Below are 13,314 nucleotides of genomic sequence, written 5' to 3' on the forward strand. Positions count from 1 at the left end.
ATGCTAATAATAAATTAGATAATACCCTTTCTCCTATGTTCTGCTTTTTTCTTTTTCTTTTTTTTTTTTTTTTTTTTTACAGGCAGAGTGGACAGTGAGAGAGAGAGACAGAGAGAGAAAGGTCTTCCTTTTGCCGTTGGTTCACCCTCCAATGGCCGCCGCTGCAGCCGGCGCACCGCGCTGATCCGATGGCAGGAGCCAGGATCCAGGTGCTTTTCCTGGTCTCCCATGGGGTGCAGGGCCCAAGGACCTGGGCCATCCTCCACTGCACTCCCTGGCCATAGCAGAGAGCTGGCCTGGAAGAGGGGCAACCGGGACAGAATCCGGCGCCCCGACCGGGACTAGAACCCGGTGTGCCGGCGCCGCAAGGTGGAGGATTAGCCTATTGAGCCACGGCGCCGGCTTGCTGTTTTTTTTTTTTAAGATGTATTTTATTTATTCGAAAGCCAGATGGGGCAGGCACTGTGGCGCAGCGAGTTAGTGCCCTGGCCTGAAACGCTGGCATCCCACATGGACACTGGTTCTAGTTCTGGCTGCTCCTCTTCCAACCAGCTCTCTGCTATGGCCTGGGGAAGCAGTGGAAGATGGCCCAAGTTCTTGGGCCCCTGAGTCCATGTGGGAGCCCTGGAAGAAGCTCCTGGCTCCTGGCTTTGGATTGGCACAGCTCCAGCTGTTGGAGCCATCTGGGGAGTGGACCAGCAGATGGAAGGCCTCTCTCTCTCTCTGCCTCTCTCTGTAACTCTTTCAAATAAATAAATCTTAAAAAAAAAGTTACACAGAGAGAGAAGGAGAGGCAGAGAGAGAGAGAGAGAGAGAGGTCTTCCATCCGCTGGTTCACTCTCCAATTGGCCACAACAGCTGGAGCTGTGCTGATCTGAAGCCAGGAGCCAGGAGTTTCTTCCGGGTTTCCCACGTGGGTGCAGGGGCCCAAGACTTGGACCATCTTGTACTGCTTTCCTAGGCCATAGCAGAGAGTTGGATCGGAAGTGGAGCAGCTGGGACATAAACCAGTGCCCATATGGGATGCTGGCACTGCAGTTGGCGGTTTTACCTGCTACACCACAGTGCTGGCCCCGATATATGAAGTTCTAAATTTGGAGCCTTTCTAGTGTGTGTATTCTGTCAAGGTTATTTTTTGTTTGTTTGTTTGTTTGAGAGGCAGATTTATAGAGAGGGAAAGACAGAGAGACAGGTCTTCCATCCACTGGTTCACTTCCCAAATGGCTACAATGACTGGGTGCTATGCCAGGCTGAAGCCAGGAACCCAGTGCTTCTTCCAGGTCTCCTACATGGGTGCAGGAGCCTAAGCAAGTGGGCCATCTTCAGCTGCTTTCCCAGGTGCATTAACAGAGAACTAGATCAGAAGTGGAATAGCCAGGTTTCAAACTGGCGCCCATATGGGATGACAGGGTCACAGGCAGCAGCTCAACCCACAATGCTAGCCCCTGTTGAGAATATTTAAAGGATGTTTTGCCACTAATGGAAACAGGTGAACCTCATCATCACTTTGTGGAGCTGTATGAAGTACTTATGGGATTTTCTCATTTTAAGAATTGTGGTTGTATGATTTTATTACAAAAACTAGTGAATAGGCCGGCGCCGCGACTCACTAGGCTAATTCTCCGCCTAGCGGCGCTGGCACACCAGGTTCTAGTCCCGGTCGGGGCGCCAGATTCTGTCCCGGTTGCCCCTCTTCCAGGCCAGCTCTCTGCTGTGGCCAGGGAGTGCAGTGGAGGATGGCCCAGGTGCTTGGGCCCTGCACCCCATGGGAGACCAGGAAAAGCACCTGGCTCCTGGCTCCTGCCATCGGATCAGCGTGGTGCGCCGGCCGCGGCGGCCATTGGAGGGTGAACCAACGGCAAAGGAAGACCTTTTTCTCTGTCTCTCTCACTGTCCACTCTGCCTGTCAAAAAAAAAACAAAAAACAAAAAACAAAAAAAACAACTAGTGAATAGTTCAGTACTCTCTTAAGTACTTTTTGTCTTTGGAAAAAGAATGATCTGTTTCTGTTGATTTTTCTGTGGAATCTGACATATATAAGTTCAGTTGACTTTCTAAGATTTGTAACTCATCATACAGGGTTTTTAAATGAATTATTTGAAAGGCAGAGGCGGAGGGTGGGTGGAGGGGGGAGAGAGAGAGATCTTCCATTTGCTGGTTCACTCCCCAAATGACTGCAATGGCCAGGGCTGGGCCAGGCCAAAGCCAGGAGCTTGAAACTTTACCTGGGGGTCTCACATGGACAGGGGCCCAACTACTCAGGCCATCCTCCACTTCCTTCCCAGATGCATTGGCATAGAGCTGGATCGGCAGTGGAGGAGATGGACAGGAATCGACACTCGTGGGATACTGGCATTAAAGGTGGCAGCTTAGCCTGCTTTGCCACAACTCCCACCCCCATCCTACAGTTTGTTTCTTAACTATTACCTCTAATAATTTTCTGGTTGAGATTTTAATATATTGATAACTTTGCAGATAATGATACTAGCCTTGCTTATTCTTTTCCTTGGCTACTTAAAATTTTTTTGCTGTGCATTGGAAAGGCAGAGTGTCAAAGATACAAAGAAAGAGATCTTCCATCTGCTGATTCACTCCCCAAATGGCTGCAACGGCCAGGGATGGACCAAGCAAAGCCAGCTGCCAGAAACTCCATCTCGATCTCCCACATGGATGGCAGGGCTACCAAGTACTGCAGCCATCATCTGCTGCCTTCTCAGGCACAGTAGCAGGAAGCTAGATCAGAAGAAGAGCAGCTGGGACTCGAACCTGCCTTCCAATATGGGATGGCAGCTTCGTAGGCTGCGGTTTAACCCACTGCACCACAGTGCCAGCCTCCCTTGGGTAGCTCTCGTCAGCATATTAACATTTGTTAAATGGGAGTCTCAAGAAGTTATTCATTGGAACTGGTTTTAAGGAAATAGGAAACATTTTTATAATACTTATTTTTTTTAAGATTTTACTTATAGAGAGGTAGAATTACAGACAGTGAGAGGGAGAGACAGAGAGAAAGGTCTTCCATCTGCTGGTTCACTCCCCAGGTGGCCACAACAGCCAGAGCTGGGCCAATCCGAAGCCAGGAGCCAGGAGCTTCTTCTGGGTCTCCCACGGGGGTACAGGGGCCCAAGGACTTGGGCCATCTCCCACTGCTTTCCCAGGCCACAGCACCGGCCCTGACAGTTTCTTAAATTTTAAACATTGATTTACTGTGTGACCCACTCAATTCCTAGATATCTACCAAGAGAAGTGAAAACAGATGTCTGCACAAACAGTTGTATGTGAAGGTTCATAGCAGTGCTCATTATAACAGCCAAAAAGTAAAAACCACAAAATGTCCAGCAACTGATGATAAAAATGTGTCTGCATGATGGAATATTGATCAGCAGTAAAGGAATGACAAGGGCTGGTGTCATGGCACAGCAGGTTAAGCTACCACTTGCAACACTGACATCCCATATTTTTTGAGTTTCAGCTGTTCCCCTGTTAATGTGCCTGGGATGGCAGTGGAAGATAGCCCAAGTGCTTGGGCCCCTGCTACCAGTGGATGGAAGATCTCTCTCTGTCTCCCTCCCCCTCTCTCCCTCTTTGTTGCTCTGCCTTTCAAATAAATAAATAAATTTTAGAATGGAATGACATGTTGATACACTCTACAACATGGCTGAACCTCAGAAACATGCCAGATTAACTAAAGACCATATATCACATGGTTCGTTTATATCAGATGTCTAAGAAAGAAATTAGGGACCAGCATTGTGACACGGGGTTAACCCACTACCTGCAACACCAACACTAGTTCAAGTTCCAGCTACTCTGCTTCTGATGCAACACCCTGCAGTGTGTCTGAGAGGACAGTGGAAGATGGCACAAGTGCTTGGACCCCTGCCTTCCATAGTGGAGACCCAGATGGGGTTCAAGGACCCTGGTTTCAGCCTTGCCCAGCCCTGGCCTTTGTGGTCATTTGGGGAATGAACCAGTGGATGGAAGACCTCTCTCTGCCTCTCCTTTTCCCTCTAACTCTTTCAAATAAATATTTTTTTTAAATTAAGAAAAAAGCAAATCTATAGATGGACAATAGTTTAGTATTTATGTGGGATTGAGTGAGAATGGGAAGTGACTACATTAGGTTTTCTCCATTAGGGTTATTAAAATGATTAAAATAAATTAGATTGTGGGCCGGCACTGTGGTGCACTAGGTTAATCTTCCGCCTGTGGCGCCGGCATCCCATATGGGCACCGGGTTCTGGTCCCGGTTGTTCCTCTTCCAGTCCAGCTCTCTGCTGTGGCCCGGGAGGGCAGTGGAGGATGGCCCAAGTACTTGGGCCCCTGCACCTTCATGGGAGACTGGGAAGAAGCACCTGGATCCTGGCTTCAGATAGGCGCAGCGCGGGCCGTGGCAGCCATTTGGGGAGTGAACCAACGGAAGGAAGACCTTTTTCTCTGTCTCTCTCTCTCACTGTCTATAACTCTACCTGTCAAATAAATAAATAAAAAATCAGATTGTAATGATGGTTGCAGTATACATTTACTAAAAATCATTCAAATACACACTTAAAATGAGTACATTTTTAAAAAGGTTTATTTATTTTAAAGTTGGAGAAAGAGATCTTCATCTACTGGTTCACTTCCCAAATGGCTGCAATACCTTTGGCTTGGCCAGGCGCGCCAGGAATCTGGAACTCCATCTGAGTCTCCACGTGCATGCAGGAGCCCAAGGACTTGGGCCATCTTATGCTGCTTTCCCAAGTGCATTAGCAGGACCTGGATCAGAAGCAACTGGGACTCAAATGGGCACCCGTATGGGATGCCAGCATGGCAGGCAGAAGTTTAACCCTCTGTGTCACAACACTGGCCCCCAAAATGAATAAATGCTATGATATTCAAATCATGCCTGCCAATATTACGATCCTGACTCTGCCATTTACCAGCTGAAGTGTCACATACCATGGAGCTTCACTCTAGCAACAAACACTGGGGCTGGTGGTGTAGTGCAGGGAGTTAAGCCTCTGCTGGAGATGTCGGCATCCCAATATCAGTGCCCATTCCAGTCCTGGCTACTCTGCTTCTGATCCAGCTTCCTGCTAACTAATGCTTTTGGGAAGGCAGTGGATGTTGACCCAAGTACCTGGGCCACCTACATGGGAGACTCAAATGGAGTTCTTGGCTCCTGGCATTGGCCTGGCCCAGTCGTGGCTTTTGCTGGCATTTAGGGAATGAGTCAGCAGATGGAGGATCTCTCTGTGTGTCTTTGCCATTCTCTGTCACTCTGCTTCTCAAGTAAATAAGTAAATATTAAAACATAAAAGTAGCCTGGGGCCAGTGTTGAGGTGCAGTGGGTTAAGCCTCCACCTTCTGCATCAGCTTCCCATGTAGGCACTGGTTCCTGGCTGCTCCACTTCCAGGCCAGCTCCCTGCTAATGCACCTGGGAAAGAAGTAGAAGATGGTTCACCTGGGCACCTGCCACCCACTTGGAGCTCTAGAAGGAGTTCTAGGGTCCTGGCTTCAGTATGGCCCAAGCCTGGCTATTGCAGCTATTTGGGGAGTCAACCAGGGGATAGATGATCTCTCTCTGTCCCTGTAACCCTGCCTTTCAAATAAATAAGTATTTTTTTTTTTTTTTATTTTTTTGACAGGAAGAGTGGACAGTGAGAGAGAGAGACAGAGAGAAAGGTCTTCCTTTGCCGTTGGTTCACCCTCCAATGGCCGCCGTGGCCGGTGTGCTGTGGCCAGCGCACCGCGCTGATCCGATGGCAGGAGCCAGGTACTTCTCCCAGTCTCCCATGGGGTGCAGGGCCCAAGCACCTGGGCCATCCTCCACTGCACTCCCTGGCCACAGCAGAGAGCTGGCCTGGAAGAGGGGCAACCGGGACAGAATCCAGCACCCCAACCGGGACTAGAACCCGGTGTGCCGGCGCCGCAAGGCAGAGGATTAGCCTAGTGAGCCACGGCGCCGGCCAATAAGTATTTTTTTAAAAAAAGCCCCCAAGTTGCAGTGGCTTAGCACAACAAACATATGTGGTCCTTGTGGTTTCCCATTGTGAGACCCAGGCCAAAGAAAAAGTGCCAACATGGGACTGTGTTCTGGCTGAGGGAAAGAAAACATTCAACCACACAAGCAATAGCTATTATTAATAATATTAAGATTTATTTATTTATTTGAAAGGCAGAGTTACAGAGACAGAGGGTGAGACAGGGAGATCTTCCATCCGCTGGTGCACTCTCCAAATGGCCGCGATGGCTGGGGCTGGTCAGGCTGAAGCCAGGAGTCAAGAACTTCATACAGGTTTCCCAAGTGGGTAGCAGGAGCCTAAGTACTTGGGCCATCTTCCGCTGCTTTTCTGGGTACATGAGCAGGGAGCTGGATCAGGGTGGAGCAACCTGGACTTGAACCAGCACTCCTATGGGTTACCAGTGTCATAGATGGCAGCTTAAAAAAATGGATGTACCAGCCTGTGCCATGGCTCACTAGGCTAATCCTCCGCCTGTGGCACCAGTATTCCAGGTAGTCCTGGTTGGGGCATCAGTTCTGTCCCGGTTGCTCCTCTTCCAGTCCAGCTCCCTGCTGTGGCCCAGGAAGGCAGTGGAGGATGGCCCAAGTGCTTGGGCCCTGCACCCGCATGGGAGACCAGGAGGAAGCACCTGGCTCCTGGCTTTGGACTGGCGCAGCATGCCGGCCGTGGCGGCCATTTTGGGGGTGAACCAATGGAAGGAAGACCTTTCTCTCTGTCTCTCTCTTTCTCTGTGTAACTCTGCCTGTCAAAAAAAAAAAAAAAAAAAAAAAAAAAAGGAAAAAGGCTGTACCTAGGGGCGGTGCTGTGGTGCAGCAGGTTAAAGCCCTGGCCTGAAGTGTCAGCATCCCTTATGGGTGCCGGTTCTGCCATTTGGGGAGTGAACCAGCAGATCTCTCTCTGTCTCTACCTCTTGTTGTAACTCTGTCTTTCAAATAAATAAAATAAATCTTAAAAAAAAATGGATGTACCACAATGCTAGCCTCTAGCAATGGCTCTTTAAGCTTCTGCTAGAGCTGATATGGGTCATGTTCATGCATACTCTATCGGCCAAGTTAGACACATGGCTAAAGTCCAGTCACCCTCCGGGGAGACAACACTGCCACTTGACAATGGACAGAAGTGTGTGTTTGATCCACTTACAGGGAAAGGAACAATGAAATAACCAAGTATAATGACTTTACTCAAGTTATTTAACTGCTAGGCCTGTTGCTTTATCTACAAAGTGGGAAGTGGCAGAATCTGTTCCATGGAGCTTTTAGGGTTTTGGGGATCAATAAGTAGTGATAGCAAAGTAGGCGTTGAACATGGTTTAAGCATTAGCTGCTGCTGCTGTCTCCTCTGGTAAACATTGACCCAGCAAGGCCATACTCAAATAGTATCCTCTTTGTGATTCCTGCTAACCAACTGCTTTCCCCTCATAGCACTCAGTGACAAAAGTTTGGAAACTTTGGGGTTGGCTGGCTCAACATGCCATGCTGCCTGTGTGGCCTCAGACAAGTTGCTGAAGCTCTGCATGCCACAGTTTTCACATCCTTGAAGAGGGGTTTATCTTATCTGCCTCCAGTGGCCATCAGAAGGAAGATATGATACAGGACTATAATCAGCTAATAATGCAAAGCCTGCCTCTGGCAAGAACCCAGCTATTTACAGTTGGTCATTGGTGTGACCTCTGTAATAACCCTTAGGTTGCCTGTAAAAATTGTTGAAATGCTTCATAAAGACAGCTTCTCTACTGCAAGAATTATTGTATCTGACACATGGGGGAGCTTGGTAGGTAAAAAAAACAGTGGATGAATATCAAAGGCAGGTGTGACACAGTGGGTTAGTTCACTACCTGGGACCCAGGTATCAGAGTGCCTGGGTTCAACTCTCACCCCTGCTTCTGATCCAGCTTCCTTCTAGTGCCCCTGGGAGGCAGCAGATGGTGGCACAAGTAGTTGAGTCTCTGCCACCCACATGGGAGACCCACAGGAAGCTCTGAACTCCTGGCTTTGATTCCCAGGAGTGAACCAGCAGATACAAGGTCTTTGCCTCTGTCTCTCCCTCTCATTCTGCCTTCAAATATACTTTTTGTCTGTCTCTCCCTCTCATTCTGCCTTTCAGATATACTTTTTGTGAAAAAGTGTTGCATCTTGGATCCTGAGGTTAATTCTCCCAGCCACAGAGCTGCTGCTCATGTCACAATGCAGAAAGGCCCAAATGCAGCCTTTTCTACTTTATCATGTTGCCAGCTGCTATCACTAATGCTTAGTTCATGGTGAGCGTGGTCCTTAGGCAAGCTATTGCAAAGACAAACCCATGTCATTAAGAAACACCCTTCTCTGTGTGTGACAGGCTGAGGCAGCTGGGGGGTGCACTGCGACTTGGAACCTTGGGTCCCAGAGACTCTGGGGCAGATCTTGCCTCTAGAGGAAGGTTTCTTTTCTTTTCTTTCTTTTCTTTTCTTTTCTTTTTTTAAGATTTATTTATTTTAAAGGTGGAAGAGAGAAACAAAGATACCTCCTTTCCACTGGTTCACTCTCCAGATGTCCTGGCAGAGCTGGGTCAGGTAGAAGCCAGGAACCAGGAACTCCATCCAGGTCTCCCATGTGAGTGGAAAAACCCCACATACTTGGGTTGTCAGCAGCAGCCTTCCTGGCCCATTAGCAGGAAGCTGGATTGGAGGCAGAGAACCAGGACTTAAGTGGGCATTCCAGCATGAGATGTGGGCATCCCAAGCAGTGGTTTCCCACGTTGTGGTGAAGTCCTGGGGAGAGACAGAGAGATCTTCCATCCACTGCTTCACTCCCCAGATGGCAGCAATGGCCTGAGCTGGGTCGATTGGAAGCCAGGAGCCAGGAGCTTCTTCCAGGTCTCCCACGAGAATGCAGGGTCCAAGCACTTGGGTTGTCCTCTACTGCTTTCCTAGGCACATTAACAGCTGGATCGGAACTGGAACAGTCGGGACTCGAACTGGCATCCATATGGGATGCTGGTGCAGCAGATGGTGGCTTTACCCACTATGCCACAGAGCCAGCCCAGGCTTCTTTTTTTTTTAAGATTTATTTATTTATTTGAAAGTCAGAGTTACACAGAGTGAGGAGAGGCAGAGAGAGAGAGAGAGGTCTTCTGTCCGCTGGTTCACTCCCCAATTGGCTGCAACAGCCGGAGCTGCGCCAATCCAAAGCTGGGAGCCAGGAGCTTCTTCCGGATCTCCCATGTGGATGCAGGGACCCAAGGACTTGGGCCATCTTCTACTGCTTTCCCAGGCCATAGCAGAGAGCTGGATTGGAAGTGGAGCAGCTGGGTCTCGAACCGGTGCCCATATGGGATGCTGGTGCTTCAGGCCAGGGAGTTAACCCACTGCACCACAGCGCCAGCCCCAGGCTTCTGTCTTTTAAAGTAAACTCAGCCTCTACTTTTCATGATTGTTCTGAGGATTAGATGAGAGGAGGTTTGAGAATGGGCCCAGGGTAGAAGGTCTAGTACTGAGAATTTTTTTTTTTAAGATTTATTTATTTGAAAGGCAGAGTTAGAGGGAGAAAGAGAGAGAGCTTCCATCCACTGTTTTAGGCTGAATCTAGGAGCCAGGAGCTTCATCAGGGTCTCCTACGTGGGTGGCAGGGGCCCAAAACCTTGTGCCATCTTCCGCTGCTTTTCCCAGGCCATTAGCAGGGAGCTGAATTGGAAGTGGAGCAGCCAGGACATGCCAGCATCGTAGGCAGTGGCTTTACCCACTATACCATAACATTGTTAGTAAAATGGTATCGTCTTCCTAAGCCCAGCCTGGCTTATTAGAAGTCAGGTGAACAAACGGCCCAATCACAAGCATCAGCTCCACCGCTGCCACTCTGGGATTTGCTGCTCCCACTTCCCTCCCTCTGCAAAGCCAGGTAGGAACTGTTCTAGCACAGGCTGCTGTTCTCTTCTGCACGGGGACAATAAACCTTTTCCCTGACTCTGGTGTTTGGTGTGTCTGGTGGTAGCCTTTCCTTTCAAACCTCAGCCCCTATTTAGTGAAAACTAACATTGGGTATCTGCAGCTTACCTGGAAATGCATCTACAGTAAGATGGACTGGGGAGGGCGTTCAGCACTGCCGTGAACGTGGCGCTTGGTACACTGCACCCCATGTTAAAGTGCCTGGGTCCGAGTCCCAGCTCTGCTTCCAGGTCAGCTTCCTGCCAGTGCACACTGTGGATGGCAGCAGGTGAAGTCTCCAATACTTGGGAGGTCCTGAGGGAGTTCCTGACTCCTGGCTTCAGCCCAGCCTGCCTCGGCTGTTCTGGCCATTGAGCAGTGAGTCAGCAGACAGATAATGGATGTCTGTCTGTCTCTCGATTTTTAAATAAATTTAAAAAGAGAAATGGACAGGTGAATAAAGGCAAAGATGTTTTAGATAAATGCAAGATATTAAGCAACGCATCTGCAGCTGTAGCTTCTAGGGCACACGGGTGTTCCCCGTATGGCTCTCAGCTTTTCTGTATGTAAGGAAGGAGAGTGACAGCAGTTCCCAAGACAGTCTTCCTACTCCCTGGCTTGTAGTTTGCTAAAAGACAGGCTCGTGACCCTCTCTGGAGAGGACTTTGGTCCAGAGGGCCTAGAGGTCAGGAGTCCTCTGATTTCACTTTATTCTCTGGGTGGACCGATGCTCACCAGGTCAAACCGCTGTCACCAGCGCCAGCATCCCATTTGGGTGCCAGTTCGAGTCCCAGCAGCTCCATTTCCCATCCAGCTCCCCGCTAATGTGCCGGGGAAAAAAAAAGGATGCCTTGGAGGTGGGACTTGTGCCTCAGTATGTGAAACCACTGTGTAGGAGGCCCAGATCCCTAGTGCTGCTAACAGCTGCACCTATTGCTTCTGTTAAGTACAAACAAGACAGTTCTTTTGGCAATGGAATGAAAGATTCCACCATAAGCCAATAGCCAATGCTGAACATTGGGTGCAGTCCTGATGCTTTAGGCCAAGGCCAGCGGACCCCACTTGAGTTTGATTTCACTGTGACAGTAGCATGGTAGGCAGGGAAAGTCGCCTCTGAGCATTGGCACTTTCCGCTACACTCCGAGAGCTGGGTCCAACGGGGGCCTGGGATGGGGACGCAACACAGTAAACATCCAGTGTGGCCGTGGCACGGAGAAAACGGTTCAAAGCCGGTCACCCAACGGCACAAACCTGATCGCCCACGATCCTCCCGCCTGGAGAGGACCCCGACCACACGTCGGGGTCGCCCCAGACCCTTCTCGCATTGTGTGCTTAACAAACATGGGCCCGTGTCCTCCGGCTCGCTCCGAACGGTCTTTCAGGAGCCGCTTTCAGTGCCGGTGATCAGTCAGGAAGCCGAGGCAGTTCCTTCGACCCGCCTGGCTCGCGTCTCTCCGCCGCCTCTCAGGGACGCCGGCATCTTGTTGCGCGTTCTGACCGCTCTCCCAAGCGCGCTGTCACAACCTCCGGAGCGCACCCTGGGCCCTCCCCCGGCGTCGCAGTGCGCCCATATAGCCGCCAGAGGGCGAGCGGGAGCAGCGGGCGGGGCGCGACTGCGGCTGCGCACGCCGCTGGAAGCGCGTGTGGAGAGAGGCCGGGCGAGAGGGGAAAGGTAGGAGGTGAGAGGTGAAGGGGCAGCGGGCTGCGCGGGCGCCGGGCGGCCGGGAGAGACCAGGGGAGCGCTACGCACCAGACCGCGGGCTAGGAGGGCGCACGTCGCGCCCCGTCGCCACCGCCGCCGACCAGGAGCCGCCGCCGCCACAGGTACCGCCGCGCGCGTCCTCGCGACGCGGGCCCCGGCTCGGGCCTCCAGCCGCGCGGACCCGGGAGTTCCGGGTGGCGGCAGCCGGCGTGCGGGGCGCGCGGGCGTGGGCGCTGTCCAGCAGTGGTGCGGGCGGGCCTGGGAGCCCGCAGTCCCGCGAGGGGCCGGGCAGGGCCGGCTCGTTCCCACCCCCACCCGGCCGCGCCCCCGCCCCCGCCCCCGCCCCCGCCCCCGTCCACCTCCGGGTCCCTGGGGCCGCCGCCGAGGAGGGGGTCGCGCTCCGTGGTCCAGCCGCCCCGGGCCGCTGTCGGTTCTAGAACGTGCTGTGCGTACAGTCTGGGCGTTCCCGGGGGCCGGGGAGAGAGTGAGGCGCACCGCTGCCCCTGGGGGGATGCGGGCACGGCACCGCCGCGCTGGCTCGGCTTTCCGTTGTGTGCGCCGCTCGGACCTAAACTTTGCTCACTGCCGCGGCTTGTGTTTACTTGCAGGGGGGTTTAGTGCCTCGGGCGCCCCTGGGCTTAGAGTGACGGTAGCGCCCGTGTCCGCGCTGCGCCCGGAGGGTTGTGCAGATGGCGGGGCTGCAGGGGCGGCGAGTCCCCCGGGGGCGCTGGCGCTGCTGCCGCCTCCGCCTCCGGGTGGGGGTGACCGTCAGGGCCGGGCCGTTAAGGACTCCCTTCCTGGGCCTGTGTGGGGGCGCGAAGAGGCTTCCTCTGGCGTTAGCTGTGTGTGCCTTCCCTTGCGGCGTCTGGTTGTCCAGCGTCCTCCCCGGTGCTGTGCTGGTGATGGACGCTCTTACCGGGCGGTGGGCGTCGAAGGCGTCTGCTCCGTGCGTGCTCCCGAGTGACGCCTGACTGGAGACTGGATCTTCCTTCCTGCGTGTTCATCCCGGTTAGATTTTAGGTGTTCCAAGCATTTGCAGCCTTCCCACTGGGAACGTGCTGTGAAAGTCTCTGAAGACTATCTCCACCTTCGTTCTTTTGGCTGTGAAGTTGAAAGAGTTGGTTTTCATGGCTTAGGAATTGATCTGGTGTGTGAAATCTCTTGTGCACCTTCCCAGAGGCCTCGTGTATTTTATAATCGCTGGTTTAGCCCCCCACCCCCACCCCGCCTTTAGGTTAGTTTGCTGTCAGGAGGGTGGTAAAAAGTTTACTCCTGGTTGATGACTAGAAAACAGAGGTGCACAGTTTTGGCTTGTCTGAGGTCATACGTGAGCGTGTCGAGAGAGCCATGCTGTGGGCCTCCGTGCACACGTACTCTTGTATGGTTTGTGTCATCACTGCCACTGGCGGGTGAGCGGATTCCTTGAGAAACGGGGCTCCCAGGGTCGCCCTACTTGTAAATGTGAATCAAGCCTTCAAACCAGATCTGCCAGGCTCTGCCTCCTGAGTTGCTTCCATTTGCAACTTGCTGCCTTCCTGAGTTGGCTAAGGAGGCAAGGTTCAGGGCCGACTTCTGCCAGCTGAAGTCATCGTTCTGGGTCATAATTACTAAGTTTGTGCTGGCAGGTGCTGTGCTGGGTGCTCCAGTATTGGTGTGTTTCACTTGATCTGCACTATCAGATGAGGTGATGTCACTGTCACCCGTTTTA

The 13,314-nt window shown here is 52.0% G+C and overlaps 1 protein-coding gene across 4 annotated transcripts in view; it reads left to right on the forward strand.

Annotated features, from left to right (window-relative positions):
• Nucleotides 1-11,442: 11,442 nt before the first annotated feature.
• SCAP (SREBF chaperone) overlaps nt 11,443-13,314 on the forward strand; it is an 82,167-nt gene continuing 80,295 nt past the window's right edge. Inside the window, exon 1 of one of the 4 annotated variants that reach the window (XM_008260548.5) lies at nt 11,443-11,576. The gene's annotated coding sequence lies outside the window, so the exon portion shown is untranslated. Of the gene's footprint in view, nt 11,729-11,928; nt 12,052-13,314 lie in introns of those variants that run through there. The other 3 variants (XM_051852511.2, XM_008260547.5, XM_002713346.6) reach the window with 3 other exon arrangements.

This window comes from Oryctolagus cuniculus, chromosome 10 (assembly GCF_051225735.1).
Source record: "Oryctolagus cuniculus isolate XC-2025 breed Fujian yellow rabbit chromosome 10, ASM5122573v1, whole genome shotgun sequence".
Taxonomy (NCBI): domain Eukaryota; kingdom Metazoa; phylum Chordata; class Mammalia; order Lagomorpha; family Leporidae; genus Oryctolagus; species Oryctolagus cuniculus.